General features: G+C 36.4%; 1 pseudogene; it reads right to left on the bottom strand.

Moving 5' to 3' along the window:
- Positions 1-12,318: 12,318 nt before the first annotated feature.
- LOC116080162 lies at positions 12,319-13,505 on the bottom strand (annotated as a pseudogene).
- Positions 13,506-13,739: the final 234 nt, after the last annotated feature.

The following is a 13,739-nucleotide window of genomic DNA, read 5'->3' as shown; positions in this document are numbered from 1 at the left end:
TGACACCTTGAGTAACAGGTTAAAAGTTGAAAATCAAATAATAAACTACTAATTTGTCGTTAGAGAGCTATAATTCCTCATAGAAACTGAGGGAAATATGGGAAGACAGTCTGAAGACCTTGAGGCCATAGTCAGGAATGACTTTGGTTTCATATTTTCTTTCTTAGTTCATAGGAGAATAAGAGTGTACTTTGTGAATAGACTGGATATTGATTATTTCATTTAGTTTTCATAGTAATGTCATAAAGCAGATATTATATTCCTATTTCATAAGTACTATAATTCTGTGAAGTAGATATTGTATGCCTATTTTATAGATAAATACCAAGACTCATTTACTTTGGAGTAAAAGCCTACTTATGCCATAAATGTTAAGTATCAATGTAGGGACAGTCTCCAGCTCTGTCTGATTTGTCTGTCTATCTGTCTCCAAGGTTTAAGCTGTTTATTACAGCATTAAGATTACTTAAAACTCTTTAATGTAATTCACTTTAAAAATTGTGTTTTATGCCATTTTCTTCTCTTTTCAATAAAACTATGAGACTTGTTCAGTGGATATTTTAAATATTCATAGAAGGATCTCAAGTTACTATAAAGAATTTTTGACATAACAATCAACCTGATAAGCATTCTAGCCAGAAAGTGACAAACAGATGAGGAATCTGCTATCATGATGGCTATAGATTAGCTTAGGGTCCCAGAGGGTCTCATGATTAGTAACAGATATGTGGCAGAATGATGCCCATTTCCAATAGAATTCATTGAGCTCCTGCTTTATGGATTATGTCTGCCATACCTGGACCCATCTCAGTGATGAATGTTGAGAGGGAATTTTAAGCTATATTATTGAGATTACATTGCTTATGCACTTTATTCCTGTTTCCATCAAAGCAATTACTTGTGTGTTATATATTATGGGAAGTAAAGAATGAGAGAAATAAAACCTAGATTCTGGAACTCAGTAAAACTACATGTTGCAATCCATTGTTAGCTTTAAATTCTGCCAGTTCCTGTATCTGTAAAATGAGACTGATATTCATAGCTTTTTGGTAGGTATAATTACTGAGATATTATAACTCATAGTGGTCATAGTTACATGAAGTCACTGTGAGCAACTTTGGTCATTCCACGAACTACTATACCGGTGGAGTTCATGCCAGTCTAATTGGAAATGGTTACTACTGGAAGTCATTAAGTTTCAGAAAAGTTGACACCCTGAGTTAGGTACTATGCTCATTGTTTGCAGCTTGCTCTCACCACTTTCTGATGGAGGGAGTACCCAGAAATACTTTAGTAGTGAAACAGCCCTTAGAAACATTGGATTTAATTGAATATGATTGGGGAAGAGGTAGTCCCTTTCACTAGAAAGATACTTCTATTTCTGTTGCTTTCAGGAAAATGAATATGAGTAATATGTTGTGTGGTTAGTCTATGGGCTATGAGAGCTTCCAAGAAGAGGGTGAGGTCAAGCAAGTACCCTGAGTCACCCTAAACTGAGTAGATTCAGACAGTTTCTGCCTGTCAACTATTTCCTATTTAAAAGGGTTTAATGATATTAAGGTTAGACATATGCAAGAGTGTCAACTTGTGTGTTTAAAAAATTCCTGGGCTGAATTGAGGTGATTTTGTACACCCCAAAATTCAATTTAGGTTAACAGTATTTTTCCTATTTTTTTTTCATGTGAAAAATTACATATAATTGTACCTCTCTGTTTAGATTTTAATTAATGAAAAACAAATAATAAATCAATTCTTTTTAATTTCTCTTTTACCTCTCTTCTTCAAAAATGCATGTATCCATATTTTAATGTGAAAAGTTTCTTAACTCATGAATTCTTCATCTTACACCAGGAATTTGGTATATTCTGGGCTAGATATTATAAAAATAATAACCTTTGGTTATATCTTAGCAAATAATCTTCTTTTGCTTATTTACATTAACATTGTTGGTTGAAAAGTATGATTTATTATCATAAATGATAATTTGAGTCCTTGAACCCAGTGAAACTAGAATCTAAAAGGAAGGGAGGAGAGTCTTAAGAGGAAGTAGGTTTAAGGCAAATCTTGTAAATTAATTCAATCTGGAATCTTGGACTCTGTTCCCGGAGTCTAAGTTGATTAGACACTGTAAAAATCAATTGGTCAAACATAATAATGGATGTGTAGAAATTGGCCTCAATTTAACTCTGTATTTCTTCTGTTTCTCGTAACATTTCAGTCTCGTTAAGTATTGCATTGTGTCTTAATAATACAATTTTTTTTCTTTCCGTAGTACTGAAGATCAACCTCAGTTGTGTGTTCTAGGCAAGGACTATATCACTAAAATGTATCCCCATCCCTTTTACGATTTTTGTGAGGTTTAGTATAACTATGTAGCCCAGGATGGCTTTGTTCTTCCTACCCTATAGTCTAGGGAGTCTTAAATTTGTGATTTTAAGCCAATGTCATTAGGTACAGCACATAAATCTACTCTTTGGGGTTTAAAGGGCTACCGATTGAGGAAAAAATGAGAGGGAGGGAGAGGAGGAGAGAAAGAAAGAGAGAGAGAGAAATATGAGCTAATATCCAGAGCTGATATTTTGTAATCCTCACTTTTACTTTAATCATAGAATTCCAAGCTCATATAAACTATCATTTGAGTGCCACATCTCAGAAATAGGGAAAGATGCTGCATAGTGGTGACACATGCCTTTAAGCCCAGCACTCAGGGGGTAAGGTAGGTGGATCTCTGTGTTTAAGGCCAGCCTAGTCTACAGAGTGAGAGTTCCAAGACAGTCAGTTACACAGAGAAACCCTATCTTGAAAAAAAAGATAAAAATAAAAATAAATAAAAATTAAAACATAAAAGAAATAGAAAAAGACTCAGAATAAGCCACTCTTCACATGCCGGTCCTGAGAGATTTCCCAGACTCCTTAGGAAGGCCTCACACTTCCTGTATCTATCAGTGCTTGCTTCTCATGTCTGTATTTCTTTCCAGAACAATGGCAGCTCTTCTTGCCTTATTTCCTCTTAACTGTTTTTACTGCTGAATAAATATTTCAGAATTTGGAATATTTCCACTCGCAATCATGTCATCTTTCAGAAATTTGAGCATGCAGAGAGTACACGTTATCTTCAATCCTGATGAGTTGATTCATTACCGGATGCTTGTTAGCCAAAGATAGAAGCAATTTTTATGCTATTAATCATGCTTCCCGCAAACTCCATAGTAGTTTTCAAAAAAAAAAAAGGAAAACTATATAAAACATTTCATCCATTACTGTCATCTTGATATTTGCAGAGTGCCTCATGCTCCTCAGCGAAAGGCGTGGTGTACTTTCAGAACAATGTGGATCTGTTAGTTCATGGTTTTGTCAAAACAAGAAGTAGATGCCTGTCATGTTTGTAGCCCGAAGGCAAGTCACTTGACATTAGTAGGGGGATCTGCATTAGATCTGAGTATTTTTAAATTAGAAAGTAATTGTGGTTTTATCTGTTTTGTTTTATACAAGGAGCTTGGTGTTAGGGAGATGAGCTAGCACCTTCTCCCTGCTAGCTGAAATCTGTGAAGTAGACATCAGCCAGGCTCTGAGCCTGGCCATTGTGCCTCATTCTTTAGTTGACCTTATGTCAATCTTGTTCAAGATTTGGCATGGTTTAGTGATCTTTTGGGAAGTGGGGTAATGAAAACATTCATATAGGGATTGATTATGGGATGTTCACCATTAGTTAGGCATTGAGAATGTTGTACATGTAAGATAAATTCACACCATCAGAATAAATGTAGACAAATAGGTCTCTTCTGTATGGTAAAAGCAAAGACCAGGCCTAGCACTTGTGTGGAGTACTTTGTGAGACTAATTACATTTGTCCTCTTTTGTTCATATAATAATTAATTTATAATGACAGTCTTTTGAAACAGCTATGACTAAGACTAAGCATTAATAGAGTAGCATTGTCTTATGGATGCTAGAGCACCAAACACTGGACTTATTCTTGAAGAGATGGAAGGTGTTTCTCAACCTGTGGGTCGAGACCCCATTCAGGGTCACATATCCTGCATATCATATATTTATACTATGATTCATAACAGTACCACAATTATAGTTATGATGTAGCAACAAAATAATTTTCTGGTTGGGAAAAACCACAGTATGAAGTGTATTAAAGAGTTGCAACATTAGGAAGGTTGAGAACTACTGCTTAAGGGCATACTTGAAATCTTAGCTTTACTATTTAAATATTACTTGAAATTGATTTCTTATGAATGTTAAGTAAAGCAATTCACTTATAATATACCCATCCATATAGTAGATATTGAATATTTAATACATGTAAAGTATTATAATTGAACTGTTCTTACAAAACTCATTTTGCGAAAGGCTTTTTAGTAAATATTTTAGGTTTTTAAGGCTGTGATATCCATTTATTTTGCAGCTATGAGGTCTGCTGTGTAATATGAAAACAACTGTAGAGAACTCTGTGTTCTGATTTATTTTTATTTCCAGAAGCCGGTGGTGACTGGATTGACTTGTGAGCTATAGTTTGTTTTCTCTACCTATTGTAGATACTATATACTATCCTAAATCAATAATTTTTTTTATTTTATTGGACAGAATAACAAAAAATATACAAAAAGAAAGTAACTGCAGTATCATTTCCATAAGCATGGAAATGGCTACTGTACTTCCTTGTACATAGCATAAAGAGACACAGCTTTTGGAATTTGTCTATGCAGAGATATTTTTCTATTTTTTTCTAGTCTCTATGATTATGTTCTTTTCTGTGTTGAGTATAGAGATGTTAAGCAGTGAAAGTCATTAAGTGAACTTGTCAATTCTTGTTAATAAGTTGCATGCCTTAGCAAGCTTCCAAGGCCATACAAATTGTTAAATGTGCATCTCTTGGGGACAAGATATTATTTTCAGAACTTTCAAAGGAGATAGTTAGCACTCATTTCTTTCGATCTGAGTTGATTGAAATGTAATTTTGTATCAGTTTTAACACTATGGGTACAAAATAAGATCAGCAGTATTCTGCTTTGTTTTGTGTGTGTGTGTGTGTGTGTGTGAGAGAGAGAGAGAGAGAGAGAGAGAGAGAGAGAGAGAGAGAGAGAGAGAGAGAGAGAGTTTTGTGTATTAGAAGTTTCTAAGTTCTTATTAAAAAGATAGAATGTTATCCTTGCCTTCCTCACGATTCCAAGGAGGTTACCCTACATACAAGACCAACTGTTCCAGGTCTCATATGACTGTGCAAAATGAACTTTCCTTTCCCTCATTCCCCTCCCTCAGATGCTACATGCAATTTGGGAATAGACTGTTATAGTCTACATTATCTAGATGCTCCCTGTTAAAATCATGTGAACTAAAGCAAAGGGGAAATGTCTTGATTTAACACGATATATTGTAAAAGAAAAACTATTGACTTAAGAACACTTCAGTATCATTTACTTGAAAACTATTCATTTACAGATAAACACATTGACCATGAAGGATGCTGCTGCTGCTGCTCTGATTTGAAGGACTGAACTTTGGAAAGAGCTTTTAAGTGACTTAATTTCTAGTAGTATCTAACAAATGAGTTGTTGTCAATTTAAAATTTTTTCAAATTAAATATCCAATCATATATGATTTACTCCTACACATATATGAATATACATGGTAGACTGGACCATATAAAACTTTTTCTTTTATAGATGATTTAGCTTAAAAAAAAAGATTTCTTGAAAATGGGCTGCAATAAATTATCAGCTTCTAGTTATTCCACAGTGAGAGGTACTACATGATTTGAAAAAACTTCTTCTAATAACCATGTGAGACAGGAATTGGATCCTCATCAAGCATAAAATATAAATAGAATTGTTTGCATATAAATATGTGGCATAAATTCTTAGCTATTTTAGGGGATACTAATGTACAGCAGATTTTTCTAGGAAACCCTTTTAATGTTAGTTGCTACTAGTACAGTCCCATTAATATATGAATTATACTTTGTGGAAGTCAATTTTGAAGGCTATGGATTGGTTGCCTGTATGATAATTGTCCATTTATGGGTGTGTTCTGGATGTGTTTGAAGAATTAATGTGTGAATTCCTAGCTGAGGATTACTCTAGAAGAATGTGAGAGAAAATTACATGTTTTCTCTAGTGTGTACTATATTATTGATTTTGGAAATTAAATATAATTAAAATATGATAATGAGAAGGTAAGTAGGTACTGTATAGAGAAGGGATATTGGCTGAATTTGGGTTACCAGTGTGATTTCTGTGAATAAATAAAGTAAAATAATTGAATAAGATAAGAACAGATACAAATTCATATAATGCTATTTAATGAATACCTGATCTTGGTGTGACAAGGATTTTCTGATGTTTTTGCCATTTTCTCTGGTCTCTGTCTATAAACCTGTCATGGATGTTCTTCTCCTGCTTGACTTTAGAATCTCCTTGCTCCAGCAGGTACACACAGCTCACTCCAGTCTTACATCCCACTCAGCTCTCTATCATTTGTTACCTGATCAGAGGACCCTTCCCTACCTTAGGAGAAGACTTTGAGCTTTTATTTCACACTCTTCCTTATAGCCTGCACATATTCTTTGACTTATTTGTTTGTTCATTTGTTAATTAATTCATTGATGTCTATATTTGATACTAGAGAGTGAGCTTAATGAACATTTGATATTTCTTTTTGTTGTTGTTGTTGTTGATGTATCATCATTCACATTTAAATGCTTGGGAGCCACAGAAATACTTGTGTTAATTTTTTATTAGATATATTCTTTATTTACATTTCAAATGTTATCCCCTTTCCTCATTTCCACCTGTTAACCCCCTTTATCCTCTCCCTTCCCTCTGTTCACTAACCTACCCACTCCTGCTTCCCTGTCCTGGCATTCTCCTACATTGGGTCATCCATCCTTCACAGGATCAAGGGCCTCTTCTCTCAATGATGTCCCTCAAGGATGTCCTCTACTTGTTGAATGAGTTAACCATGTATGAAAGGAAAGGAATTCAGTTACATCATTTTCTTGACCGTTTATGAACTGTAACAGTGGCCACTGGGTGGCCACAGCTGCATTTCCTGTCTACATGGAGTCATGGTTCTGCTGTCCACACTACCAGGGAGCTTCCTATATAGTCATTTTCAGAGTGGAGAGCTTTAAGATAATTTTTGTTAGTTATAACTTCCCAAGAGAAGAGAGCCTTGAATCCTGGTTGGATCTTGGTTTCCAGGCTACTTTGGAGTCTCTATTGATTCATTTTCCAAATAATTCTGAGACCCATGTATTGCAAGTTCAGAGATAAATAGCTTAAGGTATTTGTTTTCAAGGATGTGATCAGATATGTGGGAGGCAGCAAATGTGAAGGAAGCCACAGTCTTTGCTAGTTAATATTCCCAGAAAAGGAATGGGTGGTTGTATTTGCAGCCTGGGCTATAGTGGCCAGTGTGAATAAAGATCTTTCTGAAACAGGGTGCAAACTTTCAAAAAAAAATCCAAAAATTAATGTATCTGTATTTTTCAGTGGGTTTTCTAGGATTCTTTCAAGGGGATGTCAGGGGACACACCCCACTACTTCTTTATGATGTAAGGAATAAAAAGTACAAGACTTTAGTTGCAGAGACAAACTATGGAGCACAGACTGAAGGAAGGATAATCCAGAGACTGTTCCATCTGGGAATCCTTCCCATATTCAATCACCAAACCCAGTCAGCAAGTGCTGGCTGACAGGAGCCTGATATAGCTAACTCCTGAGAGGCTCTGACAGTGCCCGTCGAATACAGAAGTAGAGGCTCACAGCCATCCATTGGATTAAGCACAGGGTCCCCAATGAAGGAGCTAGAGAAAGAACCCAAGGAGCTGAAGGGTTTGCATCCCCTTAGGATGAACAATATGAGCTAACTAGTACCCTCAGAGCTCCCAGGGACTAAACCACCAACCAAAGAGTACACATGGTGGGACTCATGGCTTTAGCTCCATATGTTTCAGAGGATGGCCTAGTCGGTCATCAATGGGAGGAGAGGCCCTTGGTCCTGTGAAGGTTCTATGCCCCAGTGTAGGGAAATGGCAGGGCCTAGAAGCAGGAGAGGGTGGGTTGGTGAGCAGGGGGAGGGGAGAGGGAACAGGATTTTTTTTTTTGATGGGAAACCTGGAAAGGAGTTACCATTTGAAAAATAAATAAAGAAAATATCTAATAAAAAAGAGTACAACTTGTGGGAAATTATAAAAGAAAAAGACTTTTGTTGCACTAATTTACCATTCCTCATTCATTTTGCTTACTTTAATTTGTTACTAAATCTGTAATATGTAAAACTGTATGAAGACAGGTGCTGAGTAAAAAGGAATAGACAATGTTATCAATACATAACTCAATTAGATTCTGTGTGAATCATTCAGAAAACTAGGAAACCAAGCAAGAGGCAAATGACTGACTGGCTAACTCCATGCTAATGAGACCACAGCCTTTGTATTCAGATGGACTTCCTATCTAGATTACTATTAATATTGTTATTGTCCTGAAATTGCTTGTCTACATGTGTTAGTGCATGTAAATTCATGCCTGAGTACATATGCATGGACATGTGTATATGAGAGTGCATGTATATGTGGATGCATATACAAAGGACAGATGTTGATGCTAGTGTTTCCCTCTATTGCTCTCTACTTTATATTTCAAGGCAAGCTGAATGTAGGGCTTGCAGCTTAAATAGTAGGAACAAACTGAAATATGAATGTGATTCCTTTGGATAAAAAACTGTGTGCAATTCATCTTTATAAAGTACTTCAATGGACACAACTTTGTGTTTTGGTTCTCTGCCATTTGTGGCTGTAGTGTGGTTTAGTTACATTAACCATTGCATAGTCTCCAAACTCTAAAATATTTACTGTCTAAAACATTCCTACAATTTTTGCGTTGTTTATATAGATGCAGTAGTTCTCAACCTTCCTGAGTTTGGTTCCCAGTACCCATGTCAGATAGCCTATGACTACAGGTCCAGGCGATATAATTCTCCTTTCTTACCTCAAGTACATGTATAGCTAACATAGTCTTTATGACTTACACAGGATCTAATGAATACATTTGCTTTGCTATGATTTAATCTTGTATAATTTTATGTTTTTCACTTCTTTCTGTTGCCTAAATGACTTCTTCAAGATTTATTTAGTATTGTTCTCTTTATATACTTCCTTATGCTGAAATATCACCTGTTTAGACTTTATCTTACAGAAGGAAGGCTTTCCCCTCCCTTAGTCATACTGACACATAGTGGTTTCCCACTTGTACCTCTGATGTCTTCTGCCCTTGCATTTGGATATGGTTTGGGTATGGTTTTGAACTCCCTACCACCAAATTTCATATCTTGGAAGGGTGTTCCTTGGCTTGGCAACATAGAGCTAGTATAGAATCCTGAAGAGGTGGAACCTTATAGGCAGCTCTTAGATCAATTTAGAACTTGCTTTTGGAAAAGATTATGGGAATTGTTCACTCTCTGACTTCATTAAAAGAAAATCTCTTCCTTTCACATGAACTCTAATTGTTGTTGCCTACCATCATTGTCTCATCCCAGATGATGTGTTTCACAAAGTCTGTGCCATGCTATTTAATCCAAAAAGTACTAGTTTATGGAATGCTGGGGTTTGTGGATGAGAACAATGATATTTGTCTAGGACACAGAACTTTCACTAAGGGAAAAGCAGCAGCAAAAATGTATGTAAGTAGAACAAGACTTCTGAGAGACCCTTTTATGATTTTAGCCACCTTCATAGGAAGCACTGAAGAGGCTTTGAGGTTGGGCCGAAGGGAGTCAAAGGAGAAGGGAGAGAGCACCCACACAGAAATCCCAGTGCCAGAGCTCAGAAATGCAAGGAGACATCAGGGGCTTAAAAGTTGGAAGACTCAGTTGCAAACAACAAGAGACCACACTGCTTTATAAATCTGCAGACTAGATTATAAAACTTCAGAGGTTATGTAGAGTCTGTCCATGGTGACACTCATACTGAGAAGTAGCAATCCTAACTCAAGTCACTTGTGGCCAGCATAAACTGTGTATGTAGAGCTACAAAAGAACCCATATGCAGATCAGTTAATAATTTATGTTGTCTTGGCCTCACTTTGCCTCTAGTCAGACGTACAACATATTGTGGCTAGACAGAGGAAAAACATACACAATTCTTATTTAAAAAAATATACAAAAATGTGAAGCAACATGTAAAAGTAATTAAGAGAAATCAAAACAAAACAAAAATCCATCCATAAAAGCACGTGCAATGACTTACAAAAATTATCGCAATATTTGTGGTATCTTCACTCTTTAGTACAGTCATGATTTTAAAGATTATGATCAGATAACATTGCCATGTTAATTTAAGTATGTTTGCATGTCTAGAAGAGGTAAATACCATTCACAATCCTATGATGACTTTAACTAACTAAATAGAAACTATGAAGAAAGCCAAATGGAAATTTTAGAACCTAAATATATCAGGATCAAATAATTTATTCCCTGACTTTAAAAATAGACTAGAGCCAGAACAAATAAAAGAATGGAAAACTTGAGCTAGGTGAGCAGAAATCATCTGACTAATATAATTTGATTAAATTATAAACAAAGAGAAAAACAATTAAAGAAATGAGTGGTGGTTCCCAGAATATGTAGGTATAAGATAATTTAAAACAGGTAGAATTAAGTCTGGAGAGATGATTCGGTTGTTGCAAGGACTTGCTGTGGAAACCTGAGGACCTGAACTTAGATCTCAAGCATCCACATAAAACTGAGCCTGGGTATGTAAAATTATAACACCAACTCTGTGGGCAGCAGAGATAAGAGGATTGCTGGGGCTACTGGCCTAGCTAGAGGTTCAGAGACAGACCCATTTTTTTTTTTTTTTTTTTTATAAAACCTAAATGTAAGGATGGACTTTATTTTAAAAAAAAAAAATCCTTTTAGGACTACAAATTACAAAGAGAAAGCAGATCACTACACAGGATCTAATGAATACATTTGCCTGTGCATAAAACTTTATTCAATTCGTTCATTTTACAAATTCACCCCACCCACCAATGTTTTCGCTATAATGCTCTTAAGGTTATTATACCTTTATTTCAAATTATATTACATGCTATTTTCTCAAGATAAACTTTAAATACCAATTTCTTGGCTTCTAAGAATGGCACCTTCAAAATCGGCATTTCCACTAAAGTCTCTGGTGGCATTATTCTTATTATTTTCTTTTACCAGTTTAAAAAAAAAAAAAACCTTTCCAAATGTTCACTTTTAGCCTTTCCCCAAAAAAGGCTACATCTTCCCCTACCAACTAACTATAAATGGATAGCAAAGAGAAAAAGCAATGAAGGCAGCCATTAAAATAATGGATTAATCAATTGAAGTATTTGACTCATGGCAATTTTAAAAAAAAAAAAGGCAACTAGGGTGAATTACTAGCTACTTGAATATAGTGGAATGAGGCCAGGCACAGACAACTGAATGGCAGACTGCTAATCACTGTCCTTCACCTTCACTAAAGAAAATGGAGTTGTGCAGAGATACTTTTAGAACACGCTCACCTAAAACACTCCCAACAGTCTTATGGATTAGTGACAAGACATTTCCTTGACTCATTCCTTGTGAGAACTCTTTCCTAACAGTCTAGCTGTATCCTGGGTACAACGTTTGTATGAGAAGTTATCAACTTGTTCTACCTGGAATGATGCAAATGAACCTAGAAGTTTCTGGAGAACTACTCAACTTCTTTCTTCCTACCTCTGCCACATGTAGTTCTCAAACTCAAGTTTGCTCTCCATGGCTTTACTAAGGATGAAACCCAGAAATCAAACAACATCTGGGGTTAAAAATATAAGAAAATGCTCACATATAACCAACGTCAGGACTCATGTTATGGATTCAATCATCTACAGGATTCTCACGGATGAACAGGGCTCTGGACACACTAAGTTATCACACAAATCATTGCCTTTTGAGACTTTTGGATACTTTTACAGTTTACTTTGCAAACAGAATCATTTTTTGTAACAAATTATTTTTAATCAAATCATATCTTGAAAACTGTTTATATAGAAAACCCAGAGAATAAAGTGAACTGCTCATTGTGGAAGGCCTTACATCACATTATTACAGTAAAAAATACAGGAGGTAGAAGGTAACTGAAAACCAATGCAACATCAGATTCAATTCTATGGCTCCTGCAGCTCCTTACACATGGTTTCAGAAACCAAACCCAACATTTCCGGTAACCATAAAAACAGTTAAAGTAAAAATTGCCATAAAAGCTCTTATATCATGCTTGATATAGGGAGGTAAGAAGATGTAAGAACCAGGACACATGAGACATGACATTTTATCTACAACTCCTGTTTGCTTTACTGAGGATGTTGTTTTAAAATTCAGTCACCTTCTTCAGCTTCAGACTCAGATTCCTCCTCAGCATTTTTGAGCCATTCTGCAAACTTCTTCATCTGCTAGAGGAAGACACTTTTCCCCTTTGCAACACGTGCGTCTTTATACCACTTCAGGATGGGCTCTTCACTCAGGATCTCAGCTTTATAAAAAAAGCACCACTATTTTCTGGAAGGCTTTCATGAAGTGAATGTTGTTGTAGCAATACTCCTGAATCTTCAGTAACAGAGTCAGCTCAGACTGATCTTGAGTAGTGAAGGCAGCAAGTAGAGGGCTGTATTGCTTCAAATGCTTGATGATTTGCTCTGCTACAAGCTCCTCTTTTTGTTCCAGTCCACAGTGCTCATCACACTGAACCAGACTATACCAATGACCACTGGTTCTGGGATGTTATTTTTTTTCATCTCCTTCTTGACATATAAAATTATGTCCTTAAATGGGTCACCGTGGGACAATTGCTCCTGAAGCTCCTTCTGGAGCCTTTTCCGAGGCCCAATGGTCTGCTGGTTGCGGACATACTCCGAAAGCTCTTTCAAGCCTGCCTCAGCTAAATACTTAGTGAAATGCTCAATGCTTTGTTTATTGGCAGGGAAGAGCTCCATCAGTCTGTTGTCCATGCTGACTTTCCAAAGACTTGCAGCAACTGCATTGATGTCTTTTTCATTTATCCATAACTTAAAGAGCTTTACAGCAAAAGCTGCTGAAACCCTTTCTTTAACCAAATTCTCATTATAAAAGCTGTTAAGAATGGATGCATTAAGGGTTCCATTAGCCAGAAGGACCCCAGTCAAGATGGCGAGCTTGTTCCTCTCTGACTCTGAAAATCCCTTTACGATGAGCAATAACCTTTTAACTTCATCTTCAAAACCTTTCTCCAGGTATTTGTAGCACCTGATTAACTTGTTAAAAACCTGAGCAAATGCTTGCATGGTCTCTAGGTCTTGAACACACAAACATTTGTGCGCATCATGTCATCTGCCAGTGTACCACCTGGGGCCAGCATTCCGCCAGCCACCAGAATGTCAAAGAGTGTTTCTGCACAGTGGTGGTAGTCAAGTTTTGCTCCAGAAGCATCAATAAACTTAGCTACTGCTTCCAAATCAGTACCAGTTTCAGTTAAGCCTTGAATAATACCGTCTTGAAACTGAGTAGGGTCAAACCTCTCTCTTTTTCATCTCTTTTTCTGGTTTCAAAATGCTGGCCTGATAGCATTGTTTTTTGCTGCTTTTGATTATTCACAAAAGACACCCGAATTTAAGGTGAAGAGAAGAGAGCCAGAAATCCCCGAGCTGGCAGCAACTGTGGCACTGTCTCCTTCCTTTGTGTCACAAACCCATTCTTAAAAC

Source organism: Mastomys coucha, unplaced genomic scaffold (assembly GCF_008632895.1).
Source record: "Mastomys coucha isolate ucsf_1 unplaced genomic scaffold, UCSF_Mcou_1 pScaffold6, whole genome shotgun sequence".
Lineage (NCBI taxonomy): Eukaryota > Metazoa > Chordata > Mammalia > Rodentia > Muridae > Mastomys > Mastomys coucha.
The sequence above is the reverse complement of the archived record's forward strand: the minus strand, read 5'-3'. Positions and strand labels throughout refer to the sequence as shown.